The sequence below is a fragment of the Hemicordylus capensis genome, chromosome 4 (assembly GCF_027244095.1).
Source record: "Hemicordylus capensis ecotype Gifberg chromosome 4, rHemCap1.1.pri, whole genome shotgun sequence".
In the NCBI taxonomy this organism is placed as follows: domain Eukaryota; kingdom Metazoa; phylum Chordata; class Lepidosauria; order Squamata; family Cordylidae; genus Hemicordylus; species Hemicordylus capensis.
Genome location: NC_069660.1, coordinates 92576421 through 92585559, shown reverse-complemented (window position 1 = coordinate 92585559; position 9139 = coordinate 92576421).

Here is a 9139-nt window from a genome sequence, read left to right as displayed (position 1 = left end):
TTGACTAAATGTGCACAGGCTATAAAGCTGCCTTCTTAAGCACAGTTACATGCGAGTCCACTGAATACTATGGTGTTTGCCAGTTGGAGAAGCATCTAGACTTGAGATCCAATCAGAAAATTAATATATAAAGAAATCCACAAGCAACAGCTTTGGCAATTACATCATCTTCAGTGTGTTTATATGAGCATGAAAGGCAAAGGAGTGAAATTGTTTCCCTACGGGATAGCAAATGGCACCTCCTGCTGTGGTATCAAATTTAATGTTGGCAGCCTCCTGTGTCTCTCTGGTTCTCTGCTTGGAGGCTGGCGTCTGATTTCCTGGCGCCAGCCAGGCCACAAAGGTATCTGACAGATGCGGACAGAGAGTTGAGGGTTGCTTATTTAACCTTCCTATGCATCTGTTCCACTGGGGTTCTCCACCTGACGAGAATAGGGGAGGCTCCAGAAGCTGCTTAAAGCTTCAATAATTTACATATACCCAATTAATCTTCCTTACATGGAGCCAGTTAGCAGGGGAATATGTATAGTGCCTTCACTTTTATTTTTTTAAAATGGATCAATTTGTGGGAAAACAATGAGATCATAGAATAGGGGGTAACATCCAAATCCATTAAAAAAAAATTGAACTGCCCCCACTAATTAGCATTTTAATAACCACTGTTGCGAGAGCACGTACAGAATCGCAAATGCTCACTGGACTATCTGCTTTTACTTTGCAGGGTTTTATTTGATACCATGCAAAAGCTTTTAGCCCAATGTCTGATATCAACCTCTTCCCACTAAGGACCTACTTCTGCAAAGAGACATTCAGACTGAATGAAAGGAAGGGCAGGCCTGAACCTGTGACTAAAGTTACTCAGGAGAGCATTTGCAAAATTGGGCTCTTAATTGACATGCCACAAAAATGCCTTTTTAAAATGTTTACTCCTTGGCACCTGTGTGATGCAGCAGATCCTGTAAGAGCATCATTAGCTACTTAACGTACCAGCTAATGACTGGTAGGGTTTAAAGGAAACAGCTGTATCCTGGGATCTGGGTACATGGAGGGTTAATGACTCCAAATGGTTTAAACAGCCCGCAGGAACACTTGCAATTGTTTTAGTAGTGACCAAGATTTTGAAAAGCATTCTGTCACAGGTTGAAGCTAATATATATGCATTGTAGTTATGTAGCATAAAAGCGAATTTTTACCCCTCAAGCTTATTTATTATCCTAAGCTCATTTATTTGGAAAGCAGTTCAATTTATTTCAGTGGATCTTTCTTCCAAAGAACTAATTCTTACTTTATGAATACCTGAGAACAAACTATGCCTGTATCCTGCAAAGTGTAAAGTGCAGAATTAGACATGTAGCTGTTTTTAAAACATGGAAGCAGCATGTGGAAAGACTAAGCCCGTGCTCCCAATTTTTTTTTTTAAAAGAGACATATGCTTGATTCTAAATGAGCAATGTACCTTTTACACTTGATGGGACACACAAATATTGTACGTGGGCATGCATATCTCAGTAAACAAAAGTATAGTCACAATCGTCTCCGTTTGCATAGGCTCTAAGTCTTCATGATACCTTTGGGAAGTATATACAGATGTGTCTGTTATTGTAGACTCTCCCATCAATTGAATCAGGAACATGATATCATTAAGCGGCAGGCAGTGAGACTGTTATGAAAAAGCCACACACAATGTCAATTGTGTGGGCAATCTTCTTCCCTCTCAGGGTTGCCACCTTTCTCCTTGGCAGGGTTCTTGTAACCTTCATGATAACAGGCAGAAATTTAACAGCTGAATCTTCCTGGAATTGAGATGCAGTGAGGACAAAAGCTTCTTTGGCTTCTTTGGCTACCTGTTGCGAGCTTTTAAATACAAGAGTCTTGCAAAATAAAATAAAATAAAATAAAATCCAGTCCTGTTCATCCTTCCCCTCAGTGTCTACAATATTTAGGCACTGATTTTGAGATAGTGGCTGACATACTGTGTAACGTTACGCATGTGGTAGAACATAACGTTTGTGTATTTGCTCAAGAGTGCTCTTGTGCAAGTGCAAAAATGGCAAAAATGAAGTTGCACAGCAGTGATGCCATTATGTATCTCACCTTCGTATAACTCCATTTGCACAATCTTTTGCACCTGTGCAACAGCACTCATGTACAACTGCGCAAATGTTACATTACACAGTGTGTGTAATATCATGTAGCTATTTGTGCACTCCCTTGTGAGACGAGGAGTGGTGCCTTTAACAAATAGGTAAGGAGCTCCTTACCTGATCGCCCCCTCCCTGCTGCTTTCCCCCTGCCAGGGCTTGTTTTAGAAACAGCTGTGTGGGGCTGCAGCAAATGACCAGCGTGTGTGAAAAAAGTGGCAGGGAGGGGGCAAGCAGGTAAGGAGCTCCTTACCTGTTTGTTAAAGGCTCCTGCCCCCCCGGCCACCTGTCAAGCTAGCTCAAATGATGGCATTCAAATAGGTTTGGTGCTCTGGAAAGGGAGCACCAAATTTGTTCGTGCACATCCCTAATATCATGCAGTATGTCAGTCCATGTATGTTTGAAGTTCTGCCATCAACCTATGAATATGTATTAGAATGTCTGTAGAGGACCCCCAGCACGGGATGCACGGGAGAGCTCTCTACATCCAATTAGGAACCTTAATGCAGGGTTTCTGATCATGTGTAAAGACCCCTTCATGCGTACAGCTATGCAGGCAGATCTCCTCTACAGACATTCTAATGAATACACATAGGTTTCGGGAGAACAGCCTGATACCAAGATGATGCCTCCCACATCATCTTGGGGTTGATCATAAACCCCAAATGAATGCTTGAACAGCACTAGAACCAAGGTAGAGCCATACAGATAAATTTTGGCCTCTACCTTACATACGAACATAAGAACAGCCCCACTGGATTAGACCCAAAGCCCATATAGTCCAGCATCTTGTTTCACACAGTGGCCCACCAGATGCTGCTGGAAGCCTTCAGGCAGGAGTAGAAGGCATGCCCTCTCTCCTGTGGTTACTCCCCTATGGATATCATAGAACTCTATCAAGCCACTACCCTATCAAGCTACACCAGCATTTCCCAATCAGCGACTGCCAGATTTGGTTGCCAAGATTTGGCTTATTTTAAGCCAAATTCTGGGTTACGGCCCATTTGACCCATGAGTATACCCCTTGGGTTCTGGCAGCCTTGGCAGCCTTGCACTGCCTTGCACATGGAACCAGACCTGGTAGTGTTATGCAAGAATGCAGTCATACAATGTCTTAAAACAGCATGCTTACACCTAAACAGCACTACTTGCCTTGCTTTCCTGGTAAGTAGTGCTGCATTAGTGTGGGTGTGCTGTTTTAAGTAGTAGTAGTATAATAGTAGTCATAGTAGTATTGCTTTTATTTGCATTTAGTCATCAGACCATAACAAAACAGATTATACAAAACCTACCAGCAAATTAGCATGCAGGCCCAAAGACATAAAAACACATTAAATCTAAAAATCCAATAGCAACAGTTTACAGTTTTAAGTAGTTGCACAACTGTGTTCTTGCGCAACAGTGCCAGGGCTAGCATCTAGTGCACAGCAGTGCTGGCCAATAGAGAACATTGACATTGCCTTGTGCATCATGTAGGCCAATAGCTAAAATACCTGTTGGCAAATGGTTACCAAGGTCCTCTTTATTACCTACTTCAAATATTGGGAAAAGGGTACTTTGTTTTCATCCAGCTGGAAGCACACCTGTCCTATTGACCAGGATAAATAATTTATTCAAGATTGGGGTCCACTAATGGGGAAAATGGTTATATAACTCTGGGGAGTTATCACGTGGACTGTTGGCTGACATACTGTGCAATATTCCATCCTTTTATATGCCGATGGCATGATCCTATCTTACACTCATGTTCATTTAAAACGGCTATTATCCAATCTTGGTGAATATTGCAGTGAAGAAAAGTTTAAAATTAATTACACCAAATGCAAAGAGATGGTCTTTGGTATAAGGCTTCTTATTTTCAGTGATCCATTGATGTCCACTGCATTGATTAATGGTGTGAATTCAAATATCTCATTATTTACTCATTTATTTAATATACTTTTATACTGCCCAACACTTACGTCTCTGGGTGGCTTACAACAGAACATAATAAATGACAACTAAAATTAAAACATTAGTTAAAATAAATGCCAGCAGAAAATTAAAACATGAGAACAATTTAAAATTTTAAAAACAATATTTTAAAACAATATTAAAACTATTAAAATGGTATTTAATTAAAAGCCTGGGTGAACTGATTCACCTTTAAAGATTTTTTAAATATTGCCAGAGATGGGGAGACTCTTATTTCAATAGGGAGGAAATTCCAAAGCTTTGGGGCAGCAGCGGAGAAGCCCCATCTGTGAGTAGCCAGTGGCAGCTGCAGATGGAACTCTCCTGAAGATCTCAGAGGGCGGTGGGGTTCATGAGGAAGAAGACGTTCTCTTAAATACCCAGGGCCCAAGCTGTTTAGGGCTTTATCGGTAATAACCAGCACCTTGTATCAGTGGTGGCCTGTGAACGAGCCATTGGGGGGGCGGCGGGAGGCACCTTTAAGAGTAAATGCATTAAGTGCTTACCTCCGCAGCTGCTGCACCTGAACTCTGTGCAGAGAAGTGGCATGCCGCCCAGCAGCCTCTGTGGCATGGAATTGTCACCGCCACTCACCTGGCCACTGGCAGGGGCTCGACTCCGTGTCAGCAGGGAACGTCTGCGCGGAGAGTGGGCTAAGCCCGCTCTCCCCGCTAACTCTGTTATGGCGGGTCTCACCGATCGTGAGACCCGACTCTTAAAGTTAATACAAACCTTGCAGAGCTGCAGTTGTACTCATTGAGCCTATTCACATGATGGATGGAAAGTGGGCTAAGATTGCTTAGCCTGCTTTCGGTTGATCGTGGGAACCACTGGGCTCGCCGTGAGCCCGGTGTTCCCAAGGCGACTAGCCTGCCTAGAACACCCTCCTCTTAAATGAGGTTAAGGGACTAAGCGTTATGTTAACCTCATTTCTTTGCTCATGTGTTGCCGCGGCACATTCAGTAAGGATTGGTGGGGGGAATGGAGCACAGTATGTAGAAAATTTATTTAAGAAAGAAATTAGGATCAAGTGGCAAGTCTAGCATTTACCACAAAGCACCAAGCTGATTTTTCATAAAATAAAAAAGTCCCTGAATTGAGAAATATGTGTGTCTTTTAGATTGGATTGTGCAGTGAAGAGTATCAAGAACTAAGCAATAATAAATCATTGGGCTGTATGTCAGAGTAAATGGTACAAGATAAACTCCTGTTGGAATTGTCAAGAAGGTGACCTTAGGAGCTGCAACAGAAGTCCTTAAGAAACAGACAGCAAACAAAAGATCAATGTTTTCCTTAAAACTTGGAAAGAATCTGTGTATGCTTTGTCCTTCCTTAGCTTTGCTTGTTTTCTGTTTTAATTTTCTGTTTACTAAATGAATTATGGCTCTATCTAGGGAATGCTGCATGACAAAATTATTGAAGATGCTGGTAGTGTAAAACTATTTGTAGCAAATGAATGCCTGCTGTGTGCAATTCTGAACATCATATTGAGCTGGCCAGAAAGGCGCATTTGTGTACAGCGCTTAAGACTTCAGTCCTGCCTTGGTTTGTTTTTTATTCTATGCTATTGATTCAGAATTCATCATACATTGGTGCATAGACAAAATGGCTTCATGGATGCTGGGCTGAAATTTGGAAACAAGTCAGGCAAAAGCAATAGGCATGAAATGTGCTGATTCTTGCAACATATCAGCTCATCCCAGGAAGAGCTTGCAGGAAGAGAGAGATCTCTTAAGCCATCACTGACATGTCCCCAAAATTTGCAGCATAAAGGGAAGAATGATGGTCTTATCTGCTACAAAACCCTTGGTGTGTGCAATGGATTGCATATATCTGAATAGGGATAAATCAATTCATTTGAAGGGTGGTGTTGCCTGCCCTTTCCCTGGAGCCCAAGGGTAGATACTAGGTCTGTTCACCTTAAGTTATTAAGGTGATCCTGTTGACACAGAATACCTGGACTTCCAAAAAGCTTTTGACAAAGTTCCTCATCAAAGACACTTGAAAAAACTTAGCAGTCATGGGATAAGAGTACAAATACATATGTGGATTGCTTACTGGTTGAAGAACAGGAAACAAAGGGTAGGTATAAATGGAGAGTTTTCACAATGGAGGGAAGTAAGAAGTGGGATCCCCCAGGGATCTGTACTGTTTTTAATTTATTTATAAATGATCTAGAAGCAGGGGTAAGCAGCGAGGTGGCCAAATTTGCAGATGACACCAAACTATTTGGTAGTGAAATCCAAAACTGATTGTGAGGAGCTCCAAAAAGATCTCTCCAGACTGGGGGAGTGGGCGACAAAATGGCAAATGCAGTTCAGTGTTGGCAAGTGTAAAGTGATGCACATTGGGATGAATAACCCCAACTTCACATATACGCTGATGGGATTTGAGCTTTCAGTGATTGTCCAGGAGAGGGAACTTGGGGTTGTGGTGGACACAGCTTGTTGAAAATGTTAACTCAATGTATGGCAGCTGTGAAAAAGGCCAATTCCATGCTAGGGGTTCATTAGGAAGGGGACTGAAAATAAAACTGCTAATATTAGAATGCCCTTATACAAAACTATGGTGCAGTCACACTTGGAGTACTGCATACAATTCTGGTCACCACATCCAAAGGAGGACACTGTAGAACAGGAAAAGGTGCAGAAGAGGGCAAACAAGATGATCAGGGGCCTAGAGCACCTTCCTTACGAGGCAAGGCTGCAACACCTGGGGCTATTTAGTTTAGAAAAAAAGACGACTGCATGGAGACATGATAGACATCTATAAAATCATGCATGGTGTGGAGAAAGTGGATAGAGAGAAATTCTTCTCCCTCTCACATAAATTCTTCTCCCTCTCACTAGAACCAGGGGTCATCTCATGAAATTGATTGCCAGGAAATTTAGTACCAACAAGCAGATGTACTTTTTCACACAACACATAATCCACTTGTGGAACTCTGCCACAAGATGTGGTGACAGCCCACAACCGGGATGGCTTTAAGAGGGGTTTGGATAACTTCATGGAGGAGAAGTCTTTCTATGGCTCCTAGTCTGAGGGCTATAGGCCAACTCCAGCCTCAAAGGCAGGATGCCTCTGAATACCAGTTGCAGGTGTAACAGCAGGAAAGAGGGCATGCCCTCAACTCCTGCCTGTGGGCTTCCAGCAGCATCTGGTGTGCCACTGTGTGAAACAGGATGCTGGACTGGATGGGCCTTGGGCCTGATCCAGCAGGGCTGTTCTTATGTTCTTAACCATTTGCGGATGGGTTGTAGCATTAGAGAGCTCTCTCCCTATTAGCAGCACACAAACAGAACCTCCATTTGGGTCAGCAAACCCAGGAAGCACACAAGTAAGCCAGACCTAGCATCTACTGTTGAAACCAGGAGCTAATAGTCCCCTAAGGCCTTCATGGCTTTTCAATATGCTTTGCATGGACAGTAGACTAGAAAGCCTTATTACATCAGCAGATGCCTTCTGATTGGCCATGAATGAGCAGGTGGTGAACCTAACCCAGCTGAAGTGGCTCCAGCTACAGGATCATATTTTGCCGAGTAGCACATCCATGGATGACAGCTCCTGCAGCCACAGCTCTTTATTGTTTCCAGGCCTGCTGGGTTCCGGTGGCTAGACAGAAAAGGTAAGTGAATCCACACAAATAGAAAAGCAAGGTAGGAGAGCTCTCCTCTCCTCTCCTCCTACCTTGTTGAAGAACAAGGCACAAAAGCCAGGCTACTCTGCTTTGAGCAACAAAGGTATTGAAGGGATTTTCCTGAGTTCACACAATCATGCAAACAAGGGTAGAATGCCTCCTACTCTGATTTTGATGACTGTGTGAAGAGGTCTAATGTTTAGAAACAAACAATCAAAACATGCAAGTCTACTGTTTAGCCCCCAGTTCTTGTATAAGTAGTTTATGGAATGCTTAATGTTATGTTTGTTAGTTTTTAACACCAAGCAGGAGCAAATTCCAAAGCTGGGAAGTGGCCACCAACCATAACCCTAACCATAACATAATTTCTAACTTGGTATATAGAAGGTACCAGCAGCAAGCTGCTCTTGACTAATTGTACAGATGCTGAAACAGATAAGGAGTAAGTGTTAACGTTCTGTAGGACCCAAGGAGCATAGAGCATTTTAGATTAAATTAAGCATCTTGCATTATGTCTAGAATAATTCTGCCTTCTGAACTATCTGAAACTGTTGCCAAATCTTCAGATACAATCTCACGTTTAAGATGAGTACTTAACCGTCCATTTATAAAATCCACCTTACATACTTCCAACACTGGCACACCCTAGGCGACCAAGAAACAGTATCCAGGATGGGGCTATCTAAATGAAGAGGTGAGGTAAAATAATAACAGTCTTGATTTTCAATGGCTAGGGTCACTAGGAGCAAGAACAGGTTTAGCCCTCATTCCACTGGTGTCCCTGAGTACACCCCTTCAAGTAAAGCAAAGCACTGCATTTCTTACTGCTGTTACAGGGAGAGCAAAATCTGCCCTCTATCCTTGATAGCCTGGCCCATTGTCTCTCTGCATAGAGCATATGGGTATTCACTGTCTCCCTTCCGCAGTCAGAACTCCCGAGCATTATATATATATATATATCTTCCCCTCACACTCACCCCGGTCCATTTTAATTTTGCTAGTAAATAATACACATAACTTGGTTTTCTTGGCATGATGAGTCTTCCTTGCTCCTCTGTTCAAAATATGCAATACAAAATGCAGTGTTCTCCTGACCTCTGATGGGCATGGGCTGTGAAAGGCAACCACCACCGACACCACCACCACCACCAGACATTTGTTAAGCAAGAGATCTGTGGGAAGGATTGGTTAGGAGTTGTATGCTTAGCTCTGCCATAGGGTAAGATTGGTTAAGAAGGGTTGGTCTTTAGCTTGTTTGCCAGGCAGAAATAATAACAGTAGAACATATCACCACATGCCCTGGATAAGACAGAAATAGATTTGATCATGTAGGCACCATAATGAGAGACTGGGAATGCTAACATGGAAACAGATTTCTTGTACCACCATATGGCAGCAGGATCCTCCC